Source organism: Eschrichtius robustus, chromosome 6 (assembly GCF_028021215.1).
Source record: "Eschrichtius robustus isolate mEscRob2 chromosome 6, mEscRob2.pri, whole genome shotgun sequence".
NCBI lineage: Eukaryota > Metazoa > Chordata > Mammalia > Artiodactyla > Eschrichtiidae > Eschrichtius > Eschrichtius robustus.
The window spans coordinates 80,284,633-80,298,772 of NC_090829.1; positions in this window are offsets into that span (position 1 = coordinate 80,284,633).

Sequence of the window (14,140 nt, forward strand, 5' to 3'; positions counted from 1 at the left end):
AAGATACCAGTATCTCACTTTAATCTTCTCTGTTGAATTCATTTATGTAGCCCAAATTCTTCCTTGTTCCTTTTCATAAGCCAACACAACTCTAAGGATTTTGTTTTTAATGAATACTGACAGCTCACTTTATTTTTTTAATTTTTATTTTACTGACAGATGTACAGTATAGATTCTACATAATAGAACTTCTTTTTTGCTTAAGCACTTGCATGGCTATTAGTGCTTTGAAGTCAGTTTAAAAAGTCACAATTTATGAAAACAGAAAAAAGAGCAACCCAACAGCAATTTTTGTACCAAGACTGTCTGTAGATTTCAGTACTGTCTACTGTAAGCTGATCAAAACATCTGGAAAAAAAGACTAAAACTGCTTTCATCTTCATGTGTATTTATTATTTGACATAAAAAACTTATTTTCATTAACAAAAAATTGAAATAAATAAAATTAAATGGAAGATTAAGGCCCCTAACATATTAATAATTACTAAACACAAATGGTCTAAATACACCAATTAGAAGACAGAGATTGGCAGACCAGATTTAAAAACATGACCCAGCTTATATGCTGTCTATAAAAGACTCACTTCAATTATGATGATATTGACAGGTTGAAAGTAGAAGTATGGAAAAAGATATACTATGCAAACATTAATTAAAGGAAAGAAGGAATATTAGTAACAAATAAAGTAGACATCAAGCAAAGAAACTTACTAGAGACAGAGAGGGACATTGTATAATAATGAGTCAACCCATCAGGAAGATAGAGTAATCTTAAATATGTTTGCACCAAGCAACAGTGCTGCAAAAACCAATAGAACTAAAAGGAGAAATAGAGGAATTCTGAAGGAAGAGCAGATTTGAATCACTAGAGATTTAGAAACCAGAAAACATGACAGGACTGGAAATCGGTAAAGATGGACTTTGTACAGTTGGGCCAGGCTGGGACCCATGAGAGACAGAGTCAGCTACATATGATGGCACCTGAGAATTCTGGCAGAGTGTGGTATGCAAGATGATTTCAGAAGGCATACCACTGAAGGTTTTTTTTTTTAACTTTATACCTAAGTATTTATTTTAATGTTATTAGGGAAAACAATACTTGGGCACAGAAGGTAGAAACATGTTTACACAGACCACCTAGATTAACATTTTGCCATGAATTTTTCAGACCCTCATGTACTAAACATTTCACCATGACTTTTTGGAAGTAGGGATAGTAAGAATAACTGCTCCTATCGTCTTTCCCATAGTGGTCTTGGTAGGTTATCATTCCCACATTGAGATTGCATCCAAATTGGCATGGGCTGTCAAGGTGTCCCAACTGTGTCATACCACCAAGCAGGGGCACCACCCACTCTGAACCAAGGAAGCATCTAGGCTTAGTGGCAACATCAGTCACCAACTGGCCAGTCTTGAACCTAGATCTAGGAGTTTTTCACATGTTTAAAATAAACTCTTTTCTTGTATGCATTTGAAAACAAAATTATATTTACTACTTGATTGTCATTTTTTTATTTTAATTTTTTAAAATATAACTTTTGTTTTTGCAGTGTGTGTGTCAGCAGTATATTGAACAAGTATGAGACACAATCAAAATTCAACTTAATGTTTTCTTTCCCAGGTCTCCTTTAAACTTGATCCAGTGGGAAAGCTTGTTTTTTTTTAACTACCACTGGCTAACATCCCAGCAGGCCCAGTGTCTTTTTTTCCACTAGCTCTTAGGTAAAAGACAGTCTTACAGTCTTTTGTGTTCTAACTCAGTTTTAATTTGGTAATTTGAATGTCAAGTCCTAGATATTAGCCAGCTCTTCCACCTCCTCCCCGTCCCCTGGGCAAGGCCTCTACTTGACAGCTGTCTGCCTTCCAGGAAGGCAGTGTGGTTGGCTTCTGCTCTTTCCACTTGCTTCCTCCTTCATTTGTTAGCTGCTATTTTACTTCTTCCCAGGTTAGAAAAGGGGAGGTCAGAGAGAAGAGAGGTAAAGGCGCTAGGACAGTATTTTCTGGCTGGTGGCTGAGGGCTCTCTTGGCCAAGTAGGTCACACCTGAGTTCTTCTTGCCTGGGCACTTTCACGTAGATTTCTCTCTCTCCCTGTGGCAGGGCACTTAAGTATTTCTAGTCCTTTCACAGCCCCTAAAAAGAGAGTATTCCTCTCTAGCTTCTTTTTGCTGGAGTTCCTCCAGGACCCTAGATGATCTGACGCAACTTCTCTTTATTCCAAGTGGCCCACATCTGGTCCATGGGAAACAGTAATACCTTCCTTGTCCCCAAAACACTGGGAATGCAGCCCATTCCTAACATAGCCACTCCTACCCTTGCTTAGGCAGGAGTTGGTTGCAATTACTCCATCTCCCCTAACTGTGGGGAACATATTCCATAGCTCTCTGTGTCATCCCAAGGAAACTTGTCACTCGAAGTCTGAAGAAAAGGCAGTACCCCCTTTCTGCTATAGCACCAGACCCCACCTGAAAGATCCTCCACAAATCCTCCTCTCCCTCCACACTTTGACTCATTTTAAATATCGTTGATCTGGCTAAGGGGTACAAAAATCATGGAACCAGTTCTCCGCAATTTCCTATGTAAACTTGCATATGAGGAGTCCATCTTACACTAACTTTGGCAATATATGCTGTATATTACATTGGAGCCTCAGTCAAAAACCATGGTTGGAAACCACATTCTAACATCCTGCTATATTTATTTGCATGATTACTTTCTATTTAAGGAAAGTGATATCAGTTTTCATTTACGATAGAGTTTATTTTTTAAATTAATGTATTTAATTATAGCGTGAGTTGATATTTTTAAATATTAAGTGATAAAATACAGGAGGTAACATAGATAAAGCTAAAACACAGAGACAGTATATCAGTAATAGTCATCATAGATTATAAATCTAAGATATTTTATAGGGATTAATTTAGTAGAAGTGAGAAGAATACGTTGGAGGAAGGAGAAAATGTAGTTTTTCCATAAATCCCAAAAATACAAATACACAATCATGAAGAAGACAATAGATAGCACAGGGAGCATTTGGGAATAGAATGCCTTCTAAGAGTTAAGGTATAACACGGGCTGCAGTGTACGATAATGTCCTTTGTTTGCCATATTCTCTGACTTTTGAGGAAACTGCCCTATCCCTCCCAAATGCATATAAAATAAAAGCAGTACATTCAAAGGGACCTCAGTCCTTAGCCACAGTTGATTGTTCCAGGGCAGGAAATTGACTAGAGTTTGGCTAATTATACTCCTTCCTTAGGAATTTGGAATTAGGACCAACAGATTACAACTCAGTTTAACTATCCTGCAGGAATGGATTAACCATTAGTGTACTGGCAAATTGTATTTCTGAACTTGTGAAATGGACAGCCCTCATCTCAGAGCCTGATGATATGTGTTACCCAAACTCGTGAAAGCTAATGAGTGAAAAAACCAGAACTCTGATTTTTACATTTATAATGAGAAATATAATGATCCAACAAACTAGGTACTTTGGCATACAGATCAGCATATCCTGTCACTGCTTAATCTACATAAGCAGCCAAATTATTGGAAAGTTCTTTGAAATCAGAACAAGGGATGCTAGCTCAGTGAGCATAGTGGCTGGTGTCTGGACCACAATAACATGATGCATCCATCCCATCTCCTCCAGGGGGATATGCAACCTTGGGGGTGGGTTACATCCTGTGTTCTTTGTGTCTAGGGGCCTTTTATTCCACCCCTTGCTGAAAATACTTTGTCATTCCATTGCCAGCTAACACCATTTTAAATTGGCATTTTGTTTTTTAAATATGCCAAATGTGGTAGGCTATATAATGGCTCCCGAAAAGATATCCACATCCTAATCCCTCGAATCTGTGAATATTACCTTATATGGCAAAAGAGGTCTTTGCAGATGTGACTACATTAAATATCTGGATTATCTAGGTGGGCCTAAATGCAATCACAGTGTCCTTTTAACAGTAGGGAGATTTGATGCATAGACAGAAGATGGGGAGGCAACATGACCCAAGAGGCAGAGTTTGAAGTGACTGATGTGGGCACAAGTCAAGGAACTGTGATAGCCAGTAAAAGCTGGAAGAGGTAAGAAGCAGATTCTCTCCTAGAGTTTCTGGAAGGAGCACAGCCCTGGAGTGAGCATGGCCGTGCTGACACCTTGATTTTATCCCAGTGATACTGATTTTGGACTTCTGGCCTCTAGAACTGTAAGAAAATAAATTTCTGATTTTTATTTTATTTTATTTTATTTATTTATTTATTTATTTATTTTTATGTCTGTGTTGGGTCTTCGTTGCTGTGCGAGGGCTTTCTCCAGTTGCGGCAAGCGGGGGCCACTCAGTATCGTGGCCTCTCTTGTTGCGGAACTCAGGTTCCAGACGCGTAGACTCAGTAGTTGTGGCTTACGGGCCCAGTTGCTCCACGGCATGTGGGATCTTCCCAGACCAGGGCTCGAACCCTTGTCCCCTGCATTAGCAGGCAGATTCTCAACCACTGCGCCACCAGGGAAGCCCCTCTGATTTTTTTAAGCCACCAAGTTTGTGGTAATTTTTTACAGTAGCCACAAGAATCTAATACACCAATACTTAACGGTTTCAGCTTAAGAGTCACCCTTTCTCATACAGATGACTTTACATGACTGAATTCTGATTCATTATGTGTGTGAAGTAGAAGAAACTGACCTTAGTGACCATAAGCAGAAAAGGCAATTTGTAATAAGGGTTTGCGGGAGTCTCATGAAGCCTGAAGGCAGGAGTGCAGCTGGACTTCAAGAACAGATAGAACTAGGCGACCTGGGAATTCTCTTTCACAGCCTCTCATCTCTGCTCCTTTCTGAGCATCTCTCTGCTTCGCTGTCTCTCTTGCACCAGTCAGGCTTTCTCTGTTGCTCAGCCTGCATAGCAGGTAATGGCTTCTTCCTCCAAAAGCTCTCAGCCATAAATTTTGTTTTCTCAGCTGTTAAATGAAAAAGTCAGATAATATGCTCTGCAAGCTCCCTCTGGCTCTAAAATTTGATGGAATTCTATTGAGTCCTGTGTGGTAAGTGATGGAAGGAATGGAAAGTCAACTATGGTGGGTGTGAGGGAGCAGAAGTGCCACAGAGAAGGTAGCTAAAGGGTGAGGCTCAGATACGGAGTTGGAATCTCTTAGGGCCCAGTGAGCTCACGGGCTTGGCCAACTGGAGAAGAGATTCTGACAGGCGGCTTGAGGAGGGGCTTCACTCTGATACCGTAGTTTTAAGCAGGCACTATCCACTTATACCTAATGGCTGACAGAAACTCCAGCTAGGTCGTTGCTTACCTCTAATTAGCATTGATTAGTTATGAATTCTTTCCCCTCATTATATAGGAGGACACTTTCATTTTTTAATAGAAATGAGTCATACTGCCCCAGTCTATATGTGTGTTCCCTCAGAGCACTTGCTATGGCTTTGGAGGAAAGTTCAGTCTGGCCTTGGAACCACAGTGTGACGACTAGACACATCTTTGCCCATGCCCTTCACCTAGATACTCACACCTGCTCACGTGACACCTCCTCTGGGACCCTTTCACTGACTCTGTCTTATTAGGACCACCCCTTATGTGTACCCAGGGCCCCCCTTACTTGTTATTAAGCTTATCACCCTGGCTGGCAGTCAGCTATTTACTTCACAACACTATGGTTCCAAACTGTGCCTTTTCCACGTACATCTCCCATGCCTAGCACAGAGCATGGAACATGGTAGAGACCCCACAAACATTGAATGATGAGAAGGTCAAGTGTCCATTTACCCACCTTAATTATGTTGCTCTTCTGACAGAAATCACTGGCCCCTTCCACGTTTCCTGCTTTCAAATTGTGACCCCTTTTATATTATAATGAACATTTCATCATGAGGTATAGTGAAAAATGAGATGCTTACTACCCTAAACAGGGAAGAGTCGATGTTTTCTTAGATTAGCCTGATTTTTTGTCCACAAATATCTAAATGAGGTTTTTTTTTAAGCATGGCAAATGTTCTGGGAAACATAGGAAGGGATATAGGGAGGAAAACCAGCCCTTCCTGCTCTCAGCTTAGACCCTGAAGGGAAGCCTTCTAAGCATCCTCCCAGTATTGTTATAGGATGACATGCACTGACCCACTCCGAGTTCCCCTTGTGGCTTTATTTCTCACATTCCTATAGTTTGGAAAGCAGAGTGAATTCATTTTGAGAATTCAGCTTATGTGCAACATTCTAATGATTAAATCCATCTAGAGAAGCATCACTCATTGCCTGACTGAGGTTATTGTTGTGTGGTTAGCACATATTTTCTGAGCATGAAAGGAAAGGGTTGATGTGTGGAGCCTCAGAAGAAATATTTTACTTGGCACCTGCTCCAACTACTTCCTCAGGACCACTCCACCCCCAGGCAACCTACCTTCTCTCAGAGGTCTCAGTTCCTATCCAGAGCCTCAGGAGTTTAAAGGAGCCATGAAGCACCCCAGGGAGGGGCTCCCACTCAGGAAGGAGGCATTCTTCGCCCATGAAATTAGGCGAAGGAAAGAGACTCCGTTTTACACAACTGGGAGTATGACTTCCTTTTTTTAAAAAATACTAAGCAGCATAGACATAACTACTGCATCTGTCAAGGCTGCACTGCTACTTCCAATACCAAAGTGAGTGTCTGGGTTGGAGGAAGAGGATGGAAGTGTAGGCGAGGTCGTGAGGCAATGAGGAAGAACCCCTCGCTTGCCTCTACAGAGCCAGGCCTTTGCCGATGTGCACACGTTGACATGCTGACCTTCCAATGCTTCTTGTCACTCTAGACCAGTGGTTCTCAACTGGGAGCAACTTTGCTCTCCAGGCAACATCTGACAAGGTCTGTGGACATTTTTGTTTGTCACATCTTGGGAGGTGTTACTGGAGTCTAGTGAGTAGAGTTTAGGGATGCTGCTAAACATCCTGTAGTGCACAGGACAGCCCCCTACAACAAAGAATTATCCAGCCCCAAACGTCGATAATGCCCTGCTCTAGACACTTCGACTTAGTCACCTTATTCCTGTCCACGGCAGCAACCATTTTTCCGAACTGCAGCCCAGAACAGCCTCCCGAGCTTCTGCCTTACACAACTGACTGCTTAGCGGGTGTCTTTACCTGGAGGTCTCAAAGGCTCCTCAAACTCAACAGGCCAAAAACTCATCTTTATTCTCCTTCAACAAACATAAAGAAGCACTTGCTACATGACAGGCACTAAACTCAGGGTGGAAATATAGCAGTAAAGAAGATAGGCTCTCTGCCACCTTAAAAATTCTGGTTTGGTGGAATGTCTAAGCAGTCAAATAGGCAATTATAATACTGAGTGAAAAGTGATCATTAATTCAACAGAAGACTAGGCTTTAGAATTGGTGAGAACTAACACTCAAATATATAGATTGTATGCAAATTCCACTCTACTGTTGTAGGTTTAAAGGATACAACTGTCAGCAAAAGGATAAGCGATATCAACTAGAGATGCTTGATAAGTACAAATTCTTGGATCTCCTCTGGACCCTCCTGACACACACTTTGTGTTGGTGACCAACAGTGACCTATCTGGGATGGGTATTGGGAGATGGAGTCCTGTCAGGGAATAGAAAGCTATGAACTCAGGGCATGTTACCCTGAATGTGCTTAATAACCTGCATTGGTTATAATTTCTGTTTTATTTTTTCCTCTGCACATCAAGGTTCAAGATATAATTTCTTACTCTGCCACAAGTGCCATGTTTCTGCCTTATCCAGAGGCTATATAATAATAAATAGACTCTACACATGGGCCATGGCACTGTTTTTACATAAATCACATTTAGCTTGAGGACACGGAGGATCATTTAACTACTATAACATAGGCTTAGAAGGATTAAATGTGGCAGACTGTTAAAATGGTGCTTTAAAAGGGAGACTCTAACTCACGCTTGGAGGTTAGGGAAGGACTCCTGGAAGAAGTATCTCTAAGATATGACCTGAAATACCAGGGAAAGTTATACAGATGAAGGTTATGGTGGTTTGTGCATTCCTGGAGACTTTCACTTTTCTCAGTGTAGGTAACTGTGTGGATTCCCCCAATTTCTCTGGATGCCATGATTTAGATACCTACCCTCACTCTCGGCCCTGGCCCTCAATAGTCCCAGCCTTCTTCTCTTCCCCAACGCCCTGCCCTGCTGCTGAGGTCCCCACTGCCTTGCAGTTGGACCTGCCTACGTACAACCTGGTTGAGACCACATTGTTTTTTTGTTTTTAAGTGTATGGGTTTGTTTCTGGGCTCTATATTCTTTTTTTTTTTTTTTTTTTTTTTTTTTGCTGCATTGAGTCTTTGTTGCTGCGCGCAGGCTTTCTCTAGTTGCAGTGAGCAGGGGCTATCCTTCGTTGCAGTGCACAGGCTTCTCATTGCAGTGGCTTCTCTTGTTGCAGAGCACAGGCTCTAGGTGCGCAGGCTTCAGTAGTTGTGGCATGCAGGCTCAGTAGTTGTGGCTCATGGGCTCTAGAGCGCAGGCTCAGTAGTTGTGACACACGGGCTTAGTTGCTCCGTGGCATGTGGGATCTTCCCAGACTGGGGCTCAAACCCAGGTCTTCTGCATTGGCAGGTGGATTCTTAACCACTGAGCCACCAGGGAAGTCCCGAGACCACATCTTTACTCCCCAAATTACCAGCTGTGGGACATCAGGTGGTACCAGGTTTCTCACCTGCATCATTCCCCTCAAGAACGTAGCACCTCAAATTACCAAAGGACTGTTGTTCCAGAAACAAGTTGATTAGAGTTCATTGCATTTATTGGTCTGTCCCTCACCTGTTTCCCCTTCTAAAGTAGTTCTCAAGTGCGCCTTCATATTTGAATAACATGAAGTTTTAAAAACTACTAATGTCCCCAGAGATTCTTACTTAATGAGTATAGGATACAGCCTGAGCAGCAGGATTTTTTAAATCTTCCCAGGTGATTCTAATATGCAGCAAATTCTGAGGACCTCAAAGCCACATCCACGCCTGCTGGGCCCACAGCACAGAAGCAGTGATCTGATTTCTATGACGCCACACCTGCACTCTGCCCAGATCTGCCAGGTGTGCGCCTTGTCCATCTGTTTCCAGTAGTCCTGCCTGGGCTCACGCAGAATTGTCCATTCATAATGCTCGACTTGGAACAGTGTTATTGATTCCCCCCCAAAACAGGGTCTCTTCAGTTTCCTCAGCAGCCTTCCCATCCACTCCATTCTACCCAAGTGCAACCTTACTTCTGCTTCTCCCACAGCAAAGGACTGTTTATCTGCTTATCGTGTTTCCCTGTGTATTAGTTTATGACTGCTGTAGCAATTTACCACAAACTTATTGGCTTAAAACAACACAAATTTATTCTCTTACAGTTCTGAAGTTCAGAATCTGAAATGGGTTTCACTGGGCTATCATCAAGGTGTAGGCAAGGGTGCATGCCTTCTGGAGGCTCCAGGGGAGAATTCATTCCCTGGCCTTTTCCAGCTTCAAGAAGCTACCCACATTCCTTGGCTTGTGGCCTCTTCCTTCATCTTCAAAGCCAACAGCATAGTGTCTTCTAATCTCTCTCTCTATCTGACATTGCTTTCATCATCACATCTCCTATTCCCTAGTGATTACATTGAGCCAACCTGGATAACCCAGAATAATCCATTATCTCAAGGTCCTTAATTATAACTGCAAAGCCTCTTCTACCATGTAAAGTAACATATTCACAGGTTTCAAGAATGAGGACTTGAACATCTTTGCAAGGCCATTATTCTACCTACCATTCTATGTTTGAGGCAGTCATCGTTTTGTACTCTGTCAGCTTTCAATTACCTAGAGGTTCTGAGAGCCTAGAAGATGTGGACATTGTAACAGGACTTCAGTTTGCAATAAAATGAGAAGGTTGGATTACACCAACACGGTGGGCGGTGGTGGTAGCAGTGGTGGTTTTGCCCCTCAGGGGGTACTTGACAGTGTCTGAAGACGTTTTTAGTTGTCACAGGTGTGTGTGGGTGTGCTACTGGCATCTAGTGGGTAGAGGCCAAGAATGCTGCTAAACATCTTACAATGCCCAGGATAGTCTCCTAAAACAGAGAATTGTCTTGGCCCAAAATGTCAGTAGTGCCAAAGTTGAGGAACACTGAATTAGACCATTCCTACTCAAAGTGTGTTCAGTGGACCAGCAGCCTTGATGTGACCTAGAAGCTCTTTAGAAATGCAGAATCTCAGGCACCAGGCTGAGAATCTGCATTTTAACAAGATTCCCAGGTGATTCCTGTACCTATTTTGAGCAGCCCCGACCAGAGCAGTGATTCTCAACCCTAGCTGCACATTAGCATCACCTGGGATGTTTTGAAAAAAGACATTGATGCCTGAGTCCAAACACATACCAGTTAAATCAGAAACTTTGGGGCTTCCCTGGTGGCGCAGTGGTTAAGAATCCGCCTGCCAGTGCAGGGGACACGGGTTCGAGCCCTGGTCCGGGAAGATCCCACATGCCTCAGCGCAAGTAAGCCCACGTGTCACAACTACTGAGCCTGCGCTCTAGAGCCCATGAGCCACAACTACTGAGCCTGCGTGCCACAACTACTGAAGCCTGTGCGCCTAGAGCCTGTGCTCCGCAACAAGAGAAGCCACCGCAATGAGAAGCCCACGCACAGCAATGAAGAGCTGCAACTAGAGAAAGCCTGCGTGCAGCAACAAAGACCCAACTCAGCCAAAAATAAATAAATTAATTAATTAATTAAAAAAACGGAACTCTGGGCGTGGGCATGGGCGAGGGGCGAGGGGCGAGGGGCGAGGGGCGAGGGGCGGGGGGCGGGGGGCGAGGGGCGAGGGGCGGTGGTGAACCAGGAACTAGTGTTTGTTAGAAGCACTCCAAATAATTGTAATGTGCAACCAAGATTGAGAACCTCTGTTTTATGATCACTAAAGCTTTGCTATTCAAAGTGTGGTTGGTAGACAAACAGTATTAGCATCACCGATGAACTTCTCAGAACTGCAGAATCTTAGACCCCACCCCAGACCTCTCGAATCAGAATCTGCATTTAAACAAGATCCCAGGTGATTCGTATTCATATTAAAGTTTAAGATGCACTGCTAAAATTCCTTCCAGCCTGAATTTGTCAGTGTTCTCCAGAAAAACAGAACCAATCGGAAGTACAATATATAGAGAGAAAGAGATTTATTATAAGGAATTGGTTCACATGATTACGGAGACTGACAAGTCCCAAGATCTATGGGGTGAGTCCACAAGCTGGAGACCTGCAGAGCCGATGGTGTAGTTCCAGTCTGAAGGCCAGCAGGCCCAAGACCCAGGAAGAACCAATGTTTTAGTTCTAGTCCAAAAGCAGGAAAAAGCTGATGTCCCTAGTTCAAAGGCTGTCAGGCAGGAGGAATTCTCTCACTCAGGAGGAAGTCAGCATTTTTGGTCTATTCAAGCCTTCAGCTGATTTGGATGAGGCCAGCCCACGTTAGGGAAAGCGCTCTCTTCTTTACTCTATCTACAGGTTCAAATGCTAATCGCATCCAAAAACAACCTCACAGAAACACCCAGAATAATGCTTGACCAAGTGTTTGGGCACCCATGGCCCAGTCAAGTTGATAGACAAAATTAACTTTCATACCACTTTAAAAATTCCATTTGCTTTCAAAGTATATAATTCAGGCTTCACTAAGCCCTCTCACTGTATCCCTACATGGAAGAAACTATTCAAAAATCCTGTTTAAACAATGCTCTTCTTTTTCAAAATACTGCATTTTTTGTGACTATATTTAGCTATGCTGCTCGTAGGTAACCATTACATTTTAAGCAACTCACAGCTTGTTAGCTTCCAGGGACAAGGATTTCTAAACAAAGTAGTGTGTGGAAAAGCACTTTCCCCTGAGAGGCAGGGGTGTGGTTAGCTGCCAGAAACTTGGCGAAAACTTGTTTGGGAAAGTGGGGTCTCTAACAGAGACATGCCCAGATGGTGCCAAAGGGAGCAGAGAAATGAGTTACAGAGCAAAGGAAGGCTGGGAGGCAGCCCTGGTGACGCCACTTGAGTTAGAACGAAGGACTTCAGAGAGCTGTTGGTGGAGGTCTGAATTTCCAGTGGTCAGTACAGCCTGTCAGTCAAGTCTCAAAGTCGGTTGTGAGCAGCAAAACTTCATCTTTTCGGACTTCCTTGGTGGCGCAGTGGTTAAGAATTTACCTGCCAATGCAGGGGACACAGGTTCGAGCCCTGGTCTAGGAAGATCCCACATGCCACAGAGCAACTAAGCCTGTGCACCACAACTACTGAGCCTGCTCTCTACAGCCCACGAGCCACAACTACTGAGCCTGCATGCCACAACTACTGAAGCCCGCACAACAAAAGCCCGTGCTCCACAACAAGAGAAGCCACCGTAATGAGAAGCCCACGCACCACAACGAAGAGTAGCCCCCGCTCGTCACCAACTAGAGAAAGCCCGCGCGCAGTATCGAAGACCCAATGCAGCCAAAAATTAATTAATTAATTAATTAATTTTTTAAAAACTTCATCTTTCCATCTAAACAGGATGAGAATAATGGAGTGAGTGGGGGGAAAACACATTTTTCTTCTACAAAATGTAAAAAAGGAGAATTGGGATATCTTTATATTATCTAATTTAATCTTCGAAGTAGGAATCACTATATCCATTTTATAGAAGACAAAAATTGAGGCTTTGAGAGATTAAGCTACTTGTGTAAGGATATAGAGCTAAAAGTGGGCTAAGCAAAACTTAAACATGCAGTTTTCTCTAATTGCTGTTCATTATGCTGAAGGCAACAGTTATGGGTTGAATTCTGTGGCCCTCCATATGTTGAAGTCCTAACCCCTGGTACCTCAGAATGTAACTTTATTTGGAAATAGGGTCTTTATAGAGGTAATCAAGTTAAAGTGAGGTCATTAGGATGAGTTCTAATCCAGTGTGACTGGTGTTCTTCTAAAAAGGGGAAATTTGGAAACAGATGCACATAGAGGGAAGATGGTGTGAAGAGACATAGGGAGAAGATGGCCATTTGAAGCAAGGATAGAGGCATGGAACAGATCCTTCCCTCATGACCCTCAGAAGGAACCAACCCTGCCAACACCTTGCTTGCAGACTTCCAGCCTCCAGATCTGCAAGATAATAAATGTCTGTTGCTGAAGCCACCCAGTTTTTGGTAGTTTATAACAGCAACGCTAGCAAACTAATATGGTGACTCTATGGTAAGGATTTAATCAAGAAAACAAAATCCACATCAGTTATTTTTACAGAAAGAATTTAACTAAAGAAACTGATTAAGCAGGTATTGGAGACTGAAAAGTAGAAGAGAATTCAGGAAGCAGCTACCATCCTAGGGCAAGGGGAAAAGAGAAGAACAGGTCAGGGTTATCAGAATCTAGAAGCTTAGAAGAGTGACCCTGCTGAGCTGGGGTTCAGACATGGGGGCTGCCTGTTAGTGCTGGTGCCTCTGGAGCTCAGAGGAAGGACCCGCCAAGCTGGAACTTATCTCTGAGGAGATGGGGCCAGTGGCTGGGGCTGGTATCTCCAGGGGGATGGTTCAAAAGTGTGAAAAAAATGGAAACCAGAACCCATTGTCATCGACATGGTGAACAACATTTCCTGGGGTGACACTGACAGGAACAGAAAGCAAAACAGTTCCAAGAATCTCCTCCAGCCTTCCAGTCTCCCTTTAGTATCCCCTATTGTCAGAGTGTCACAGGGAGCCAGCCAGTCAAGGAGAAATGTGGCTTGAAGACATCTGTCTTATTATAAAGGTCTAGATGGTTTTCCTTCAAGAAGACCCTGCTCACTGTCCCTCCTTCAGTCCCATTACTAGTCAGCCTAGAACTTGGCAAAGCTTACCTGCACCATCTGGTATACCAGCACTTTATAAAATCCCTGAAACACATTTGTCATCACATTGCTCCTCTCCTCAAAAACTTTTAGTAACTCACTGTTGTCTCTATAACCCTATTTTCTCTCAACCTTGACCAGGCCCTCAGCCCTGACCAGCAATGATTTCACTTGTCTCTACTAAATGCCCTTTCTCATTCTCCGTGTTGGCAACTCCACACACCTTCCACAGCTCTTTCTCCAGCCTATCCTCGTCAATCTCAGCAGTTGAGATCATTTGTCACAGAGAAAATGGGCCATCAGATCGGAACCCCTTAATTTCTCTTTCCTC